The following is a 19,414-nucleotide window of genomic DNA, read 5'->3' as shown; positions in this document are numbered from 1 at the left end:
GGCAGTATGTACTGCTTTGCCCTCATCCAGGGCTTTGGTGAAATTCTCAAAGAAGTCCACCAGGTTTAATAAGCAAGAGCTACCTCTAATGAAACCAAACAGGGGTGGGTCAAGAGTTTGAAGGTCATCTGTGCCCTTGTTGATACGATCCATAATGATTCTTTCCATGGCCTTGCAGAAAAGGCTAGTTAGGCTTATGGGTCAATAGTTTCCTGGGTCAGTCGATGGACCCCCTTTGTGCAAGGGGGTTATTGTTGCTGTTCTCCACTCTTAAAGCCAGAACAAAGCTAGTGCTCAGTCTATGGTTAAAGATAGTGCCAAGTGGTCCCACTAGGTCTTGTTTTAGCTTGTTTAGTAAGCAACCTGGGATGTTATCCGGTCCCATAGAGGCCATTTGTTTTGCCTTGGAGAGTCCTTGCATGATCTGTTCTTTAGAGATACTTGGTAGTGGACTGGTGTCAGGAATGCTTTGAGGAATGGCTGGTGGGGATAGGGGGTGAAGTTATTGCCAAATCTGTCAGCTAGCAGGTTGGCAATTTCCTCAGGTTCAGTGTGGGTGGTACCATTCACTATAAGTTCGGCACACAGCTGGGCACTCCTTTTTTAGGTTTTGGATGTAGCTAAAGGATACCTTATGATTGTCTTTAGTAGGGATGCTAATTTAATCTCGTAACTAGCCTTAGAGGACTTTACAAGATATCTGATTTGCTTGTTCAAGCTGTGGAGGGTATTCTTCCTCTGTTGAGTAATTTCAGTCTTGTTCTCAGATATCAGTTTCTTTCTTTTGTTATATAACTTATTTATACTTACAGTCTGCCAGGGTCGCTTGTTTTTTGGGAGGACCTGGTTTTAGTCCTATCAGGAAAAGCCGAGTCAATGCATTTGTTTAAGTGGCTATATAAGGCATTTGTGTACTCTTCTGCATAGGAGTCAATGTTGGCTGTGTTAGCAGGGGCTTTGAAACGTTTTGTACCATTGCTTAGTAGGCTATAGTTTGCTTTGGAGAAATTTTTCAGTTTTTTGCTCCTGCGGGGGTGATCAAAGTTCTGAAACATCGAACATTAAAATAAAAAAATCTAAAGAGAAAATAAGTCTTCTTTTATATTTTTGCAGGGGGGGGCTGCACCCCCACACCCCCTGCTGTTTAAATATACCAACTCTGAGATCACATTACAGTGAGAAAAAGGGTAAATTTTCTGTTTCATGCTGTACAGCAATCTCCATTCAGAATATTCAGTGTTTCAGAACTTCGATCATCTGGTCTTCAACCATATGATGTTCGATGTTCTGAAACTTCGATCGTCTGAAGTAGACACACACACACACACACACACACACACACACACACACACACACACATATATATATAGAGAGAGAGAGAGAGAGAGATGCACACATATATGCAAAAACTAGTATAACAGCATGCTACACTCCTGATATAAGATTTAGAGACACTGAGGCAGTTTTATATCATTGTTATGTTATAACAACTTGTAGCAAACTCTCCTTCCGTACCGTTCTGGTGTTCTGCTTTAAAGACTGGGACTTGCTCACAATTACATCTCATAAAAAGTGCTTTTCATCTGCAAATACTTCACTATAGATTGTTGAACTACTAAACAGAAAGGACATGTTTTATTGTTAATTTTCCTCCTTTGAGCAGAGTTCTGGGACATTCTGAGTACTAGTATTACTAATTATGATTTTGCCTTTGTTTTTCCTGATACTTAGTTCAGTAACACTGCACAATATTACCATGTATTTAATTTTTCTCTGACCATACACTGCAATTTTTATAGCCTTCAGTACACACACACACACACACACACACACACACACACACACACACACACACACACACACACACACACACAGTAAATGTGTTGCTTCCCTACAAATTTAGGCTCAAATCACCTTTCTTATTAAAATGGGTTTCTACTCCAATTATCTACTGAAAATCACACAGTAAATGAAAGAAAGGCCATATGTCATAAGGCAACTGTTATTGTCATGGCAACTGCAGTCACTCTTCACTTTGGCAGGAAACATTTATGGCCCAGAATGGGGAGGGTGCTGATTACTAATTGCCATTTTCAGTAAATACAAACTGCATAACAGAATAATAGTTGCCTTAGTACCATTTTGTGATTGGGTCATTGCCCTGCTTAATATTCTAGAAAGGAACAATAACCTATGGGTCTTCCTTTGTGATTTCGTCCCTTACCAAAAATCATGGCATTTGCACAACAGGATTATAAAGAAAGGATTTATTCCTTAATCTGGTCCTCTGGTTCATAATGGGTATGTAACTTACAGCAAACATTTAACATCATTCCATCTACAACATGATAGTATTACATATCACTGGTAACGCCTAGGAGTTTACATAATGTTCACGTTTATGTAAAGTTTAACATACAGAATGCTGCAGAGATAGGTCAACAAAAGCCAAGAAAGAGCATACTCGTATGCATAGTTGTGTTTTTGAACTTGGGTAAAAATCACTGAGTAAAGGATCTACCTTGTCCCAAAGAAACAGATCAGTGAAAACATTCTGCCATTGAGAGAGTGATTGATCAGTCCATCGCTAATATAAAGCACCCACAATGTGATATGCCAGTAGTGAACAATGACTCCTCAAGCGTAGAAACTCCTCCAACCTCTCCATGTAGGCTGAGACTCCTTGCATTCCTTATCTGAAATATAACCTGCTGTAGCATCAAAGTGCCTGAGTGAAGACTGTGTAAGCAATGATTCCCAACAAACTTGTCATTATAGGAAAATAGCAAACCGCTCTTGTGTGTTACAAGGACCAGTACCATAAACTGCTGGAATCATTACCCCTTGAAGATGCAGTAGTTTGCTTCACAGCACATCAACTGGTTTATGTATTTTCCATCTCACATTGATATTTGTTTGCTTTGTGAGTCTGCTTTTCTGTATTTTTTTTTGACAGAACTATACAAAAATGAAAATGGACTAATAATAAAGTAGAGAGAGACACTCATATGCATTTCACTATCTGAAACAATCTTTATTTATTTTTATTATTTAACATTTGTTTATTTATTCAATATTTGTCTACCGGGAAAGTCTGACTTGGAACAAAGCCAATTTTCAGTGGAGGCCTGGGGAGAAATGCTCTAGAGGTATGTCTTTGAATTAATCTTAATACTGAAGGAGCAAAATGAATGGATTCTGAAGTAGCTACTGTTCCTCCCAGGGCTGCCAATGGAAGAGGCCAAGTGGGAACTTTATCCTGGACCTAGATCCAGTGGGGTGGGGGAGGGGGCTACAACTGTTTGTGCTACTAGTGCATGTTTTTTAAAAAATTGGCAGTGCTACTACTACACATCCTTGCCGGTAGTGAGTTGAGGTTCGGTGGCCCCTCCCATGGTGCTTCCACTTTTTTAAAGGTGTTACCCATCAGTACTTGCTACACTGCTCTCCATTTACTTTTACCATTCACAGGGCTCCTGCTCCTGAGGATCCAGTTTTGTCAAGTTAGTTTGCATGGCACCACATACAACTAAGTCAGTCAACGGGAGGCTCATAAGGTCCATAAGAAGCAGAAAACTATGAATTTTAAACTTAAATTAGAGCTGTATACAGAACTAGAAAAAGAAACAAATAAAAAAAGAGTGCTTTTTTCAGCAGCAGCAGTGTCAGTCTGTGTTAAGGAGAAAGAGAAAAGGGTAAAGTTGCTGCTTGATTCTTGTATGCTGACTGTTAAAACAGCACATTTTCTTTGTGACAAAGTAGTTATTTGTTCCATATCTGCACAATGATATTTCAGGATACAAGAAGCAGTGGTGCGGTGAGGGCCAGGGTGATAACCTTTCTATACTTGATGTGGCTAGGTTTTTTGCTGCTCTAGACAGTTATGTTTAGAATCTTTAGATGAGTACCACAACCATGAATGGTCCATCTTCAACTCCCACTTGCAAAGAGGTGTAGTAACAGTCTTTCTCTTACGTACAGCTTTTAACTGTAAGCAGCCCAGTTCAGCTTGACTGTGTTTATATTGCAGAACTTAATCACTGAAGAACAGCTGCAGTAAATGTGTGTCTTGTCTTACATTAAGTTATTCAGGAAAGTATTGAACCTTTTTAAGTATTAATGAAGGAGGTGAGCACATTACAATGCTGTACTGAGGCTGGGTACAGACAGGAGCAGAGAAATAAGAAATCTGTTAAATTATTTTTAAATAAATCATTGTGTCAAAAGTATGATGGTTTATTTACTGTAGATGGCAGCTTTGTACCATTGAAGGAAGGAATGCTGATATGTGACCCCTAAGGAAGGTCTGCAGCTCTTTTAGGTATTTTTTTCTCCCTGATAGATAGCTAGACTTTAGTCTGGTGCACTCTTCTAGAATATGTTGTTCAAACAGTAATAGCACTGTCCTGCATACTAGTTGTGTTTTTAATATATTTATTCATTTAAAATAACTATGGGGAGGGGAGTTGTAGGCAGACAGTTGAATTACATTAATGTGACTACTGTTTCTACTGTTTCCTGGTAATCACATATTAGAAGTGACCATTAGAACCAGCTATCTGTTTGAAGGATAGTTCATGACTGAAACCAATGTGCAGTAAGTGTTTACAATTCTGTGGTAATTAAGAGTTGGGACAATCTATATACAAGAGCAGTTGCAGTCTGAAAGAGCTAATGCTCAAAAGAGCCAATGCTCTTTTTGCTTGTTTTCAGCATAGCATCTACTTTTCATGTGGGAACACTGTTGTGTGATGTCAGAGTTATTATATGTATTTCCCAGGGTGCTGTGAGGGGCATAGCGTGGCTGGTTGCAGGGGGACTTGCTCCTCCAAAGATATTGTTTTGTGATTTCTTTGTTGTTTTCTTGTTTGTTTTTGATCTAAAAAGATTGTTTTTTAATTATTTATTTTTCTTTGCTCTTTGGAGCATTGTATATTTGATGATAGAATCGCAAAAGCAACTATTTGAAATATATTATTGTTATCATTATTTCTATTTTCTTGCAATGAAACCTCAGAGCTGTACTCAGATGATGGCCGTGTTTTAGAGATAGCAATGAGGAGATATCATCTAATGAAACACAAGGCAGTTACCTGATCACTGTTGAATGATTCAATATTACTTGCAAGGGGGACAGTATATGTGCCCATGATCAACCAGCTGAAATACTTCACTGTGATCATTAATTCTTTAATTTTCCATTCAATCAAACTTCGGAGATGTACAAAGAAGTTGGATGCAGTATCTGTTGATGGTAGGAATGAAGAGGAATGTGGAATGCTTTGAAAGCACATGACAGTTACATGATCACTGTTAAATGATTTGATGCTGCTTCTTGGGAACAATATATGTGTCCATGATCTGTAAGTTGGTATACATTTATTTATTTTTATTTATTTTATTTTACATTTGTTGACCGGGATAGTCCAGCTGGATACATATCCGTTTTCAGTGGAGGCCCGGGGAGAAAAGCTCCAAAGCACAGAGGTACAAGAGCACATATTCCAACAATACAATATAAGTTAGACATTTAGTACAATAATTGGAATAAAACATGTAATACTGGATAAGAACAATAAGTTAGAAAAAAAGTAACCCTGGGAAAAAAGGAGTTGATGAGATGGGTAGTAATGGTTATAGGGTGTACCCTTTGGAATTGGGTTACATGGTGGCAAGGCTAGGCTGATAGTGGTCAAGGGCATGAGATATTAGTCGGGGGGACATGGGCAAAGCCATTGGGTTTTAGTAACACTTGGAGGTGAGTTTTAAATTGGTCCAGAGTGGTCATTTGTCTAAGGTTGCTTGGGAGGGCATTCCAAGTCTTGCCAATAGAATTGGCATATAGAGCTTCCCCTCCTGAGTTGTTAGGTTTGATGGTCAATACTTGTATACTTTTGGATGACCTGAGGGACGACAGATTAGAATAGGAGGTAAGAATGTTATTTAGTGAGGGAGTTTTATCAGGATGTTTAATGATTTTGAATGCCTCAGTAAGCTGGTTGAGTTTAAGAACATTGGGCAATTCTAACCAACCTAGTGTTCTTAGGTTTAGGCAATGGTGAGTAGCAGTGGGCATACCTGTGATAAATCTAGCTATGTGGTGATAGGCAGTAGATAGTTTATTAAGCTCTTTTTTGTGAAGGAAGGAGAATATGGGGGAGGCATATAGGAGGGTGGAGAGGAGATGAGTTCGGGCGATGGTTAGTTTGGTGTGAGGGGTTAAGAATTTCTTAATTCTGTACATGGACCCGAGTTTCTTGTTAAGTGTTTTGATGGTCAGATTAACATGCATGTCGAATCTAAGTTTATGGTCTATCGTCACCCCGAGTAGTTTGGTGTGGGTGACTGGAGAGATTTTGGTACCATTGTTGGCAGAGACAACAAAGGTTGGGGTTAGGGTGCTGGGGGATTGTAGACTGGGAGGAATTGCTGGAGTAGGGAAGAATAAAAGTAATTTGGTTTTGGTTGGATTGAGTAGTTTTAAGTCTGAGAACCATTTTTCACTACTGAAAAACAGATTTGGGTGGTAGCTTGGAGGTTGGTGAGAGAGTCATCAGAACAAATAAGGGTGGAGTCATCTGCATATTGGATGCAGGTGGTTTTGGGAAGGACTGAGTGTAAACCATTTATGAAGAGAGAGAAAGGGGACCGAGGATAGATCCTTGAGGGACACGATATTGGTGGGGAGAAGGTCTGAAATCGTATTTTGCCACTGTATTCTACCAGAGAGGAGGCGTTGAACCAACTTATGGTGGATCTGCTAAGGTTGAATGTTTCCAGTGTGAGGAGGAGTTGATTGTGGTTAACCATATCAAAGGCTTTCGATAGGTCGGTAAAGAGAGAGAAAGCATGGAAATTAATTTGTTATTCGGTTGCGGTTGATTGAGTCAACAAAAGAGAGGAGAGCCGTGGTGGTGCTATGATGCGGGCGAACCGTGTTGGGAGTTAGATAGGAGATTATTATGGGTAAGGTGGGTGATAAGTTGTTTGTGAATGCAGCGTTCCATAATTTTGGATAGGGGGGACAATATTGCAATGGGTCTATAATTAGATGTATCAGTGGAGGGACCTCCTTTGTGGAGAGGAATGATATAGGAGATTTTCCAGATTGTGGGAATAGAGGCTTCAGAGATAGAGCGGTTAATAAGGATAGATACAGGGTAAGCAATGGCATCGGCTGCTATTTGTAGATATTTTGCGGAAGTAGGTCAGCCGCTAGGGTAGTTGGTTTGAGTTTTTTGGATGTAGAAGGTGGAGGTGGAGTGCAAGTTGAAGGTAGGTTGATTAAGATCCATGGGTGAGGTTGCGGCCGAGGGGGAAGAGGTGAGCTGGCTAGCGAGGGACTGGATAGTCTCAGTAAAAAAAGAATTAAAGAGTTAGCTATCTCACTTGGATCTTTATCCATGAGTGTTGCAGGTGTGGGGTGGAAGATTTGCCTGGGTGGAGGTGGTTGAAAAATTTTAGGGTTGTTTTGATGCTTATCTTGGAGGTGATAGAAATATTGCTTTTATCGGATGCAACATTAACGGCTGCTTTAGTTGAGTTTCTAAGCTGAAGAAATTTGCTACGGTCTAGGGGGTTTAGTGGTCCTCCATTTGTTCCATGCCAGGTTTCTGAGTTTAATTTTATTTTTGTGTCATTAGTTAGCCAAGGTGCGTCGATCCCTGATTCTAATGAGAGTCAAGTATTTTGAGGAAGGTATCATTAAAATGGGAAACACTTTCTTCTAAGGGAAGGGTTTTAGGATGGAAAATTGTTCGGGTGGAAATTCTTGCTGTTCCTAACAAGTCTGGTTGGGGGGGGGTGAGTAATTGGACATTTGTGTTTTGTTATAAAGGTAATGAGGTGGTCACTAAGGTCGTTGGGGAGGGTCCCCACGGTATAGTTGATAGGGTCCTTGTTTGTAAGGATCCAGTCTATGATACTGTCTTTTGTTGGGTGTATCCAATTCTAGTGGGGAAAGAATAAGTTGGGAGAAACCGTGTAAGTTAATAGGGAGAGGATTGGGATGAGAGGAGTATAGAGACCAGTCAATGTTAACATCTCCTAGAATTATTGTTTCTTGAGGATAGAAGGAGGTAAGCCAGCTGAGAGTTTGTTCAAGGTTTTCAATGTTGTTCCTGGGGTAAATAGGTGACTATGAGATTGATACTTTTTGGTTGTTGGGAGGCTTAATTTTAGGGCAATCAATTCTTGGTTGTGGATTAATGGAGGTTGGAGGGGATTTCTAGTGATGTTCAAGGAGTTCTTGAACAAAACTGCTATTCCCACCCTTTCTTGTAACTCTATCTGCCCTGAGGATGTTATACCCAGGTGGGATGATTTCCTCATCCTTGTGATAGGTTTGAGCCAGGTTTCAGTAAGACACATGATGTCAGGGGAGTGGATTTCTAGCAAAGCATGTAAGTTGTGAACTTTGTTGTTGATGCTTCGTACATTGAGGTGAAGCATATGGGGTGAGCCTGATGGGCTTCTAGGGTGCTTCAGTGTTTAAGCCTAGGTCATTGGAGGCACCAGGGTTGGGGTGGATGTCACCATCTCTAGTTATGGATCTTTTTAAATGGTCAAGTATTCTTTGGAGTTTAATTATTAGTATGAGGTGATCCCTGGATGAGGATGTTTTGGGTAAGAGAGGGTGAGATGGAAGCAGTAGGGATTATTGTTAGAAGTTGGGTAAAAAGAGGATGAATGCATTGAGGATGACATGGGGTACAGGGAGGTTTGACTGTTGGGTAGGTAGGTCTGCAGGGTTTAACAGGTAGGTTGAGATAAGTAGAAGCATTATAAGAGAGAAGTAAAGAGTGTCCTACCATGGTGTGGGGGGGGGGTGAGCTGCCTTGTTTCGATTAGTGAGCAGAGAAACTAGGAGGCTGGAGGTGAGAGTGTTAATGAAGGAGTTGTGTGGGTGGGTGGAAAGAGGGGTGGTACTGAAGTATAGTCAGGTGGTGGGAGGGGAGTGGTATTCGGAGGGACTGTTGCGATTGGGTGGAGGTAAGAGGGTGGACCTAATGATCACAATAAATGTAGAGGTAGTGGGGCGGTGGGAATAGGGCAGGGAGGTTACCTTGATTCTAAAGGTAGCCCTTTAATGGTATGTAGCAGACTGTTACATTTAGTCTAAGGTCTGCTGTTTTAGTAAAATTAATTGTACAGGTAGAAAGTAGCTGAATGATAATTTCAAGTATCAAAGGTTTGATTTTAAGTAAATAGTCCGCTTGGAAGAGAAACAACACGTCTATGGTCTTTCCGTTGCTGCCTGACACTAGACAGTATAAATCAATAGTGTGAGGAAGGTAGATTCTTTACCTAGGCAGTTCACTTAAAGATGTCTTAACTAGCTGTGTCGTTCGCACAGGGGGGGGGGTCTTTGGGCTGCCGGTATGGTTAGAGTGCGGTGCTTTTGACTTGGGGGCTGAGAAGAGAAAGAAAGTACAATCAAGTTGAAATTCAAACAATGCACAAGTCACAGCTTAATTATACAGTTTGAGGTAAAAAAATGTAGTGGTGTTGTTATTCTGTGTGAAACAGTAGTGAAATATTTATCACACAGCACTGATTAACTGTTTGGCGACCTACGCTAATACTTAGGCTGTGCCACTGGGCCTTTAGAGCGTGCTCTGAAGTGTGCACTGTAGGCAATGCTAACAAATATAACAAATATAGAGCTTAAACATGTGCAGTAACACTTTACTCTGGTAGTCAAGTCTAAATGCAAAACATATAAAAGAGTTAAGATTGGGATGAGCGAGCTACACTAACAATACACTCACAGTTCAGCAGGTAAGTAAACTACTTAACAAACAAATGGTTGTTTAACTGTAAGAACAGAAAAATACATTCAGAGCAAGGAAATAGAAGCAATATGAGCGTGTTTCATAAGCGACTGGCTAAGTTACAACTGTTCATTCAAACAATTCACTCAACAAACAAGCATTTGATTCGATAGTAAATATCTGAAACACAAATTAAAGCATGGCTAGCATTAATGCGTTTCGCTCACAACAAACATTAGTTCAGTTGGAAATAACTGTTGAAAAGAAGATGAAGAAGGGTAGGAATCAACTGCAATATACCCTGTTACTCCAAGGCGACGTGGATGAGCAGAGGTCTGGTCGGTACTGATCACTAGACAAAATAGGTGTAATGAAACCTCGTTGATTACATTTACCTTGATTCTAAAGGTAGCCGCCTTTAATGGTATGTTAGTCTAAGGTCTGCTGTTTTAGTAAAATTAATTGTACAGGTAGAAAGTAGCTGAATGATAATTTCAAGTATCAAAGGTTTGATTTTAAGTAAATAGTCCGCTTGGAAGAGAAACAACACGTCTATGGTCTTTCGTCCGTTGCTGCCTGACACTAGACAGTATAAATCAATAGTGTGAGGAAGGTAGATTCTTTACCTAGGCAGTTCACTTAAAGATGTCTTAACTAGCTGTGTGCGTTCGCACAGGAGGGGCGTCTTAGGGCTGCCGGTATGGTTAGGTGCCAGTGCTTTTGACTTGGGGCTGAGAAGAGAAAGAAAGTACAATCAAGTTGAAATTCAAACAATGCACAAGTCACAGCTTAATTATACAGTTTGAGGTAAAACTGTAGTGGTGTTGTTATTCTGTGTGAAACAGTAGTGAAATATTTATCACACAGCACTGATTAACTGTTTGGTGACCTACGCTAATACTTAAGGCTGTGCCACTGGGCCTTTAGAGCGTGCTCTGAAGTGTGCACTGTAGGCAATGCTAACAAATATAACAAATATAGAGCTTAAACATGTGCAGTAACACTTTACTCTGGTAGTCAAGTCTAAATGCAAAACATATAAAAGAGTTAAGATTGGGATGACTAACAATACACTCACAGTTCAGCAGGTAAGTAAACTACTTAACAAACAAATGGTTGTTTAACTGTAAGAACAGAAAAATACATTCAGAGCAAGGAAATAGAAGCAATATGAGCGTGTTTCATAAGCTGGCTAAGTTACAACTGTTATTCAAACAATTCACTCAACAAACAAGCATTTGATTCGATAGTAAATATCTGAAACACAAATTAAAGCATGGCTAGCATTAATGCGTTTTCACAACAAACATTAGTTCAGTTGGAAATAACTGTTGAAAAGAAGATGAAGAAGGGTAGAATCAACTGCAATATACCCTGTTACTCCAAGGATGAGCAGAGGTCTGGTGCGGAGATACCGCTGGTGTAATGAAACCATTCTAAAGGTAGCCTTTAATGGTATGTAGCAGACTGTTACATTTAGTCTAAGGTCTGCTGTTTTAGTAAAATTAATTGTACAGGTAGAAAGTAGCTGAATGATAATTTCAAGTATCAAAAGGTTTGATTTTAAGTAAATAGTCCGCTTGGAAGAGAAACAACAACACTATGTCTTTCTTCCGTTGCCTGACACTAGACAGTATAAATCAATAGTGTGAGGAAGGTAGATTCTTTACCTAGGCAGTTCACTTAAAGATGTCTTAACCGGTATGGTTAGGTGCCTGCGGTGCTGACTTGGGACTTAGAGAGAGAAAGAGAAAGAAAGTACAATCAAGTTGAAATTCAAACAATGCACAAGTCACAGCTTAATTATACAGTTTGAGGTAAAACTGTAGTGGTGTTGTTATTCTGTGTGAAACAGTAGTGAAATATTTATCACACAGCACTGATTAACTGTTTGGTGACCTCTAATACTTGGCTAAGGCTGTGCCACTGGGCCTTTAGGCAATGCTAACAAATATAACAAATATAGAGCTTAAACATGTGCAGTAACACTTTACTCTGGTAGTCAAGTCTAAATGCATAACATATAAAAGAGTTAAGATTGGGATGAGCGAGCTACACTAACAACGCGCTCACGGTTCAGCAGGTAAGTAAACTGCTTAACAAACAAACGGTTGTTTAACTGTAAGAACAGAAAAATACATTCAGAGCAAGGAAATAGAGGCAATATGAGTGTTTCATAAGCGAATGGCTAATACAACTGTTAGCATTCAAACAATTCACTCAACAAACAAGCATTTGATTCGATAGTAAATATCTGAAACACAAATTAAAGCATGGCTAGCATTAATGCGTTTAGCTCACAACAAACATTAGTTCAGTTGGAAATAACTGTTGAAAAGAAGATGAAGAAGGGTAGGAATCAACTGCAATATACCCTGTTACTCCAAGAGAGGCGTGGATGAGCAGAGGTCTAAACCTCGTTGATTACGCCGGTTGCAGCAATTCTAAAATTGGCGCGCACCCGAGGATTTACTGTGATTCTACGGTGCCTTTAATGGTATGTAGCAGACTGTTACATTTAGTCTAAGGTCTGCTGTTTAGTAAAATTAATTGTACAGGTAGAAGTAGCTGGGAATGAATTTCAAGTGATAAAAAAGGTTTGTTTTATTTTAAAATAGTCCGCTTGGAAGGAAGACGTCCATGGTCTTTCCGTTGCTGCTTTGCTACACTGACACTGATAGTATAAATCAATAGTGTGAGGAAGGTAGATTCTTTACTAGGCAGTTCACGCTGCCGGTATGGTTAGATTTGCCACGCAGTGCTTTTTGACTTGGGGGCTGAACTTGCTGAAATGCTGTATGTCTTTCTTTTGGCAGTAGTGTCTTCTGCTCATAGCCCTTTCTCAGCTCTGTTGGGCTCAACATTAATGTGTTCATATTTTTTTATGTTCACCACAATCAAATCTGAGAGGTGAACACAAAAACTGGCAATCTTTTGCGAGTAGGGTTGATGAGGCATGCTGTCTGTGAAAGCACAAGGTAGTTACAGAACTATTGTTTTGTTAAATGATTTGCATCAGCTTGCCAGATGGGCAATGTAAGTATCTATGACAAACCAACTGAAATTTGTTATTGTGATCATTATTTTGTTCATTTCCCACCTCAGGTATACTTAGAACATGGCGATTTCAGGACTAGGGTTGAGATTGCAAGATTTTTATCTTACCTTCTGGCAGTTGGCATGGAGGATTAAGGCTATAAGCTGTAGTTCCTGAGGTACAGGGTTTTTATTCTCTCAGCACCCATTTTCTTACTGTGTGACCTTGAGCAAGTCATTTAAATAGACATTGCTCCCATGTGGCCCCTGAAAAGGAAATGTGTGTCCAGTCGGCCTACCTGGCTACAATTTTTCTATTATAATTATTATTATTATTATTATTATTATTATTTTTATTATTATTATTATTTACTATTAAGTTAGGGTGCATATGCAAATATTACCACTACTTAGGGACTGACAACGGTGACCAAACATCTGTCCTATGCATACCATGCAGCAAATGGTACTGTGTGAATTTACTGAGGTGTAGACAGGATGTTGTTGACTTCTCCTACCACAGCTGCAGCATAATTGCATACAAAATGTTAATAGTTATGAAATGTCTCCTCCAAAGTGTCAGCAAATTCACTTGTCATACAAAAATATCAATAAAATAAAGTCATAATCTAATACATTGCTGTGGAATTTTTTTTACCTGACTACAATTTCACATTCATACATCTGAGGTGTGCTCAGTCCAAAAATGAGTGTTTAGGTAGTCTGTGAATGAAAGTGATTGACCCTTTCTGTCATCTGATCTCAGATAAACAGGTATTGGTCAGTCTACTATATTGTGTTCTTTAGACATTTTTTTTTTCATTTTTTAAAGCGATTTTTAATAAGTTTAATAAGGATCCATTCAGTTTTGGCATAGTTTAGTGAATTCCTTTCCATTAAAAGAGTAATTTCATCAGCACATATGAGTGGCCTGTTAAGTTATCATTACTGAAGTATTGCATAAAGTGAAAAAAGACAGTATTGTGTTATGTTTTAACTTGCTTGTACAAAATTTTATATATATATATATATATATATATATATATATATATATGCACACATATATGGTGTGGTACTATTTGTACTATTTTATATACTTTATGTGACATGTACAATGCAAAACTAACACTCTGTATTGCAAAAAACTTGCCATTTTCTTTTCTTTTGAGGTGCTACATGGTCTCAGACATTTTTTCTTTAGTGAAGGTGCACTCTTCCTTAGACATAGGTTCATAGGTTCATAGGTAGTTACTAGGCTATTGGCCCTAGGGCCTATATAAGCCTAGCCAAAAAGGTACCCTGGCTTTCGCCACCCAAGAAAATTAACCTTTCATCTCTTGGTTTGAATTCGTCTCTCCTTAACCATTCCTGTGTTCATTCCTGATCAACATGAGGTTCTTCCAGAAGTTTTCTATACTTGCGAATATATTTATGATTTTTCCACATTTCATGCCTTTTCATTTGGTCCTTCACCTTGTATTTTCTCTTTTGTTTTTCGGCACATTCAGTTGCTGTCTGATTTCTACCCAGTGTGGATATGTTGATGGTTTACGAGACTGCTTTTGTGTCTAAAATTCTTTTCACACATGCTACATTTATAGGGTTTCTGTCCAGTGTGGTTATGCTGATGAATTAACATAGAATTCTTCCGTGTAAAACTCTTGTCACATGTGGCACATTTATATGGCTTCTGCCGTTTTTTATTTCTCCTAGTCTTTTGGGTTTCTAATACCATGATGGGAATGAACCCCATTCCTAAGTCAAAGTACAATTAAAGTTAATTAAATTAGTATTGTTTCGCTCTTTGATGTTAGCCAAAAGTGCTCTTCGCAGCACCCACAATGTGCCCAGTAATGACTCCTTCTGCAATTTGTATGGTGTTACATGAATTGATAACATATCTAAATACGATTGTAAATTCTTTTTTATAAGACCAGTTGCTCCTACTACTATTGGAACTGTCTGGGTATCTTTCTTCCACATGGCTCTCGTTTCTGCTCAGTGTGGACACTCTGATGGGTTACGAGACTGTTTTTGTGTCTAAAATTCTTTTCACATATGCTACATTTATAGGGTTTCTGCCATTTTTAATTTCTCCAAGTCTTTTGGGTTTCTAATACCATGACAGGAATGGACCCCATTCCTAAGTCAAAGTACGATTAAAGTTCATGAAATTAGTATTGTTTCACTCTTTGATGTTAGCCAAAAGTGCTCTGTGCAACACCTGCAATGTGCCCAGTAATGACTCCTTCTGCAAATCATACGGCGTTACGTGAATTGGTAACATATCTAAATATGATTGTAAATTTTTTTTATAAGACCAGTTGCTCCTACTACTATTGGAACTGTTGGGGTATCTTTCTTCCACATGGCTCTCGTTTCTGCCTGCAAATTGAGGTATTTTATGACTTTGTGTCTCTCTGTGCACAAGACACTGTAGTCACTAGGTGTGGTGATTTCAATGATCAATGCTACTTTGTCTTCTTTTCCTGGACTACTATGTCCAGTTTTCTAGCATCTATCTTTTGGCTGTTGGAATTGGGTGATCCCATGTGATGTAAACTTCATCATTTTCTATGATTCTCTGTGGCTAATGTTTCCAGTGTCTTTCAACCAATTTGATACCATAATGTTTGCACAATCTCCAGTGTAACAATCTCTGCCATTTTTAATTTCTCCAACTCTTTTGGGTTTCTAATACCATGACGGGAATGGACCTCATTCCTAAGTCAAAGTATGATTAAAGTTCATGAAATTAGTATTGTTTCACTCTTTGATGTTAGCCAAAAGTGATATTCTCAGCACCTGCAATGTGCCCAATAATGATTCCTTCTGCAATTCGTATGGTGTTACATGAATTGGTAACATATCTAAATACGATTGTAAATTCTTTTTTATAAGGCCAGTTGCTCCTACTACAATTGGAACTGTCTGGGTATCTTTCTTCCACATGGCTCTCATTTCTGCCTGCAGTTCAAGGTATTTTATGACTTTGTGTCTCTGTGTGTGTGGATATGCTGATGGGTTACCAGATTGTTTTTGAATCTAAAATTCTTTTCATACACACTAAATTTATAGGGTTTCTGCCTTTTTTTAATTTCTCCAAGTCATTTGGGTTTCTAATACCATGACGGGAATGGACCCCATTCGTAAGTCAAAGTATGATTAAAGTTCATGAACTTAGTATTGTTTCACTCTTTGATCTTAGCCAAAAGTGCTCTTCACAGCACCCGCAATGTGCCCAGTAATGACTCCATCTGCAATTCGTATGGTGTTAAATGAATTGGTAACATATCTAAATACGATTGTAAATTCTTTTTTATAAGACCAGTTGCTCCTACTACTATTGGATCTGTCTGGGTATCTTTCTTCCACATGGCTCTTGTTTCTGCCTGCAGATCGAGGTATTTTATGACTTTGTGTCTGTCTGTACACAAGACACTGTAGTCACTAGGTAAGGTGATTTCAATGATCAATGCTACTTTTGTCTTCTTTTCTTGGACCACTATATCCAGTTTTCTAGCTTCTATCTTTTGGACTGCTGGTATTGGGTGATCTCATGTGATGTAAACTTCATCATTTTCTATGATTCTCTGTGGCTCATGTTTCCAGTGTTTTCAGCCGCTTCAGTACCATAATATTTGCACAATCTCCTATGTAACCATCTCACCACATGATTATGCCTTTCAGTATACAGTCCCTCTTCCATTAGAGAGTCACAACCAGCAATAAGGTATGTGACTGTTTCCAATTTGGTTCCACAAAACCTACATATGTCTGTTTCTCCCACATGTTCAATGGACTTAGTAAACCAGCGTGTACGTAGCCCACTATCTTGGGCTGCCAATATTAACCTTTCATTTCTTGATGTAAATTCACCTCTCCTTAATCATTCCTGTGTTTGTTCTTGATCAACATGAGGCTCTTCCAGAAGTTTTCTATACTTGCAACTATATTTATGTTTTTTCCACATTTCTTGCCTTCTCATCTGGTCCTTTGCCTTATATTCTTTCTATTGTTTTTTAGCACATTCAGTTGCTGCCTGATTTTTATCCACTTCTGGTTTGATTTCCATTCCTGTTTGACATCGATATGCTTCTGCTAAATTAAGCAGAGATGTCATCTTAGATTTATTCTCCTCATGTTTCGAAACCTTCACCACATTTGGATCTTGTGAGGTCAGTAGATATGTGTGGAATCCCACGATTGCAGAGCTATACATGTAATCAATTTCAAGGAGTCCCATCCCTCCTTCAGAACGGGGAATATATAATCTTGGTATACACTGATTTTTATGAATCATTTGGTGAGCATGAAGCATCCTTCTTGTTTTAATATCCAATCTATCCAACACTTTTTGGGGCCAGTCAATCACTCCAAAACTATAAGTTAGGACAGGAAGAGCAAATTGATTTATAGCTTGGATCTTAGTCCTATGTGTCAATGCTGTTTTCAGTATTAATTTAAGCCTTCTAAAGTACTCCTTACTAAGCTTTATTCACATTTGATCTTGTTTTTTTGCTGATCCTTCATCAATTCCCAAATATTTATACACCCCTCTTGCTCAAGTTCTTTAATATCACATTCTTGCCCCAAACTGATGCTTTCCTGGTGCTGCAGTTTTCCTGCTTTAAATGTTGCTTTTGCACATTTATCAAGACCAAATGACATTCCAATATCATCTGAAAAAGATTTGACAACCTGCAGCTATGCTTTCAGTTCCTCATCTGATGAGCTATACAATTTTAAATCATTGACAAAGAGAAGATGAGAAGTCATTAGACTTTGTTGTTTTCTAGAAGCCAACTTATAGTCATGACCTAAGCTGTTAAGTAAGCAGCTTAATGGATTAATGGCAAGGTAAAATAGCAATGGTGACAGGAAGTCACCCTGAAATATCCTCCTTTGAATTTTTATCCCTGGGATAATAATCTGTCCTTTATCATGGCTTAATTGCAAAATGGTCTGCCACTGTTTCATGGTTACTGTAATGTAATCAATCAGTGTAGGATGTACCTTATACATTTTTAAGCACTCTTTTATCCATGAATGTGGGCTACTATCAAATGTTTTTTTATAGTCAATCCATGCCATACTTAGATTCTTCCCTTTCTTACAGTTCTCCACTATAACTTTATTTAACAACAAATGATCGTTTGTTCCATATGACTTTCTTTTATTGCCCTTTTGTTCTACTGTCGTAATTGAGTTTTCTTCTAAATGACTATAAACTCTGTCGACATCAATCCCCGTGTATATTTATACATAGTCAGAAGACAAGTTATTGTCTATCATTTTTAGGGTACCTTGCAGGTTCACTCTTAAGTAAGAGCATTGTTTTTCCTGTTGTTAACCAGTGCGGTGTCTGTTCGGGGTGTGCATATAAATAGTTCTTACTCATGGTTAGATCCTCATGTAAAGAAGTTAATACTTTAAGCCAAAAGTTAGGTACTGCATCTGGGCCTGGGGGTTTTCCAATTAGAGGTCCAATTAGAGGCTTTTCTCAGCTTTGTTTCAATCTCTCTGGCTGTTATTTCATCACATTTCATATCCTGTACCTTTAAACTTCTTATTCTTTCTTTTACTTCTTCTATACATTTAGCATCTTTGTTATATTCGACAGGATCTTCATAGATACTTCTCCAAAATGTATCTACTTCCCCTTTTTTCGGCAGTCTATCAATTCCTTTTACCTTATTTGCCCAGTGTGGACACGCTGATGGGCTACAAGACTCTTTTTGTGTCTAAAACACTTTTCACACATACTACATTTATAGGGTTTCTGATCAGTGTGGATACCCCAATAGCTTACCAGACTGCTTCTGTGTCTAAAATTCTTTTCACACATCTTTTTTTTCTATTGCTGTCTGTTATCTTGATTTACTTACCGGGCACATGTCCCTTAAAATTCATTTTCAGTGTTGAATTATTCACCTGTATCTTGGGTTATAACTGCGATGTTCGCATCCTTCTACTATTAATACCTGAAAAAAAGGAAAGCTATAAACATTTTCTGAAAATGCAGACTGCAACAGAATGCTGCTCTACAGCTCTGAGCTTAGATATTTTATATAAACTTATATGAAATGATAAGTTAATTATTTTTGTTTGCTAAAAAACTGCTTATTCATACACAGGGTAAGGTGTTGTTAATCACTGAAACTATTTAAATTTTCTGCAGAGTCTGCCTTTCTTCTGTCTTGATAGTATGTGATGATTCAAATTAGGTTTAATCTGAGTAATACATTATGTAACTATCAAACACCTAGTAGATGTACTTTCTTTACTGTGATAAACTGGTCACTATACATTTTCAGAAAACCCACTATCTGTAACATCCTGACTCAGCATGTCTTGAACCATCAACATGGGAAAATCATTCTGTTTCCTGTTGTTGGGGTTTCAATACATCACATGTAGCTAAATAACTGACCGTGTCCTTGTTTTTCCTTTACTGGACTGTAAAACAGACATAAATTGTCTTTTCCCCTTTTCTCCAAGTTTGTGTAGCCTTGGTGCTAGTATATATAAAGTTCAGGGATGTGGTTTTTGCCTCACACAGCTGGTGGAATTTTATGTGTGTGTGTGTGTGTGGGGGGGGGGGC

Source organism: Protopterus annectens, chromosome 11.part0 (genome assembly GCF_019279795.1).
Source record: "Protopterus annectens isolate FY-2018-M chromosome 11.part0, PAN1.0, whole genome shotgun sequence".
NCBI lineage: Eukaryota > Metazoa > Chordata > Ceratodontiformes > Protopteridae > Protopterus > Protopterus annectens.
The sequence above is the reverse complement of the archived record's forward strand: the minus strand, read 5'-3'. Positions refer to the sequence as shown.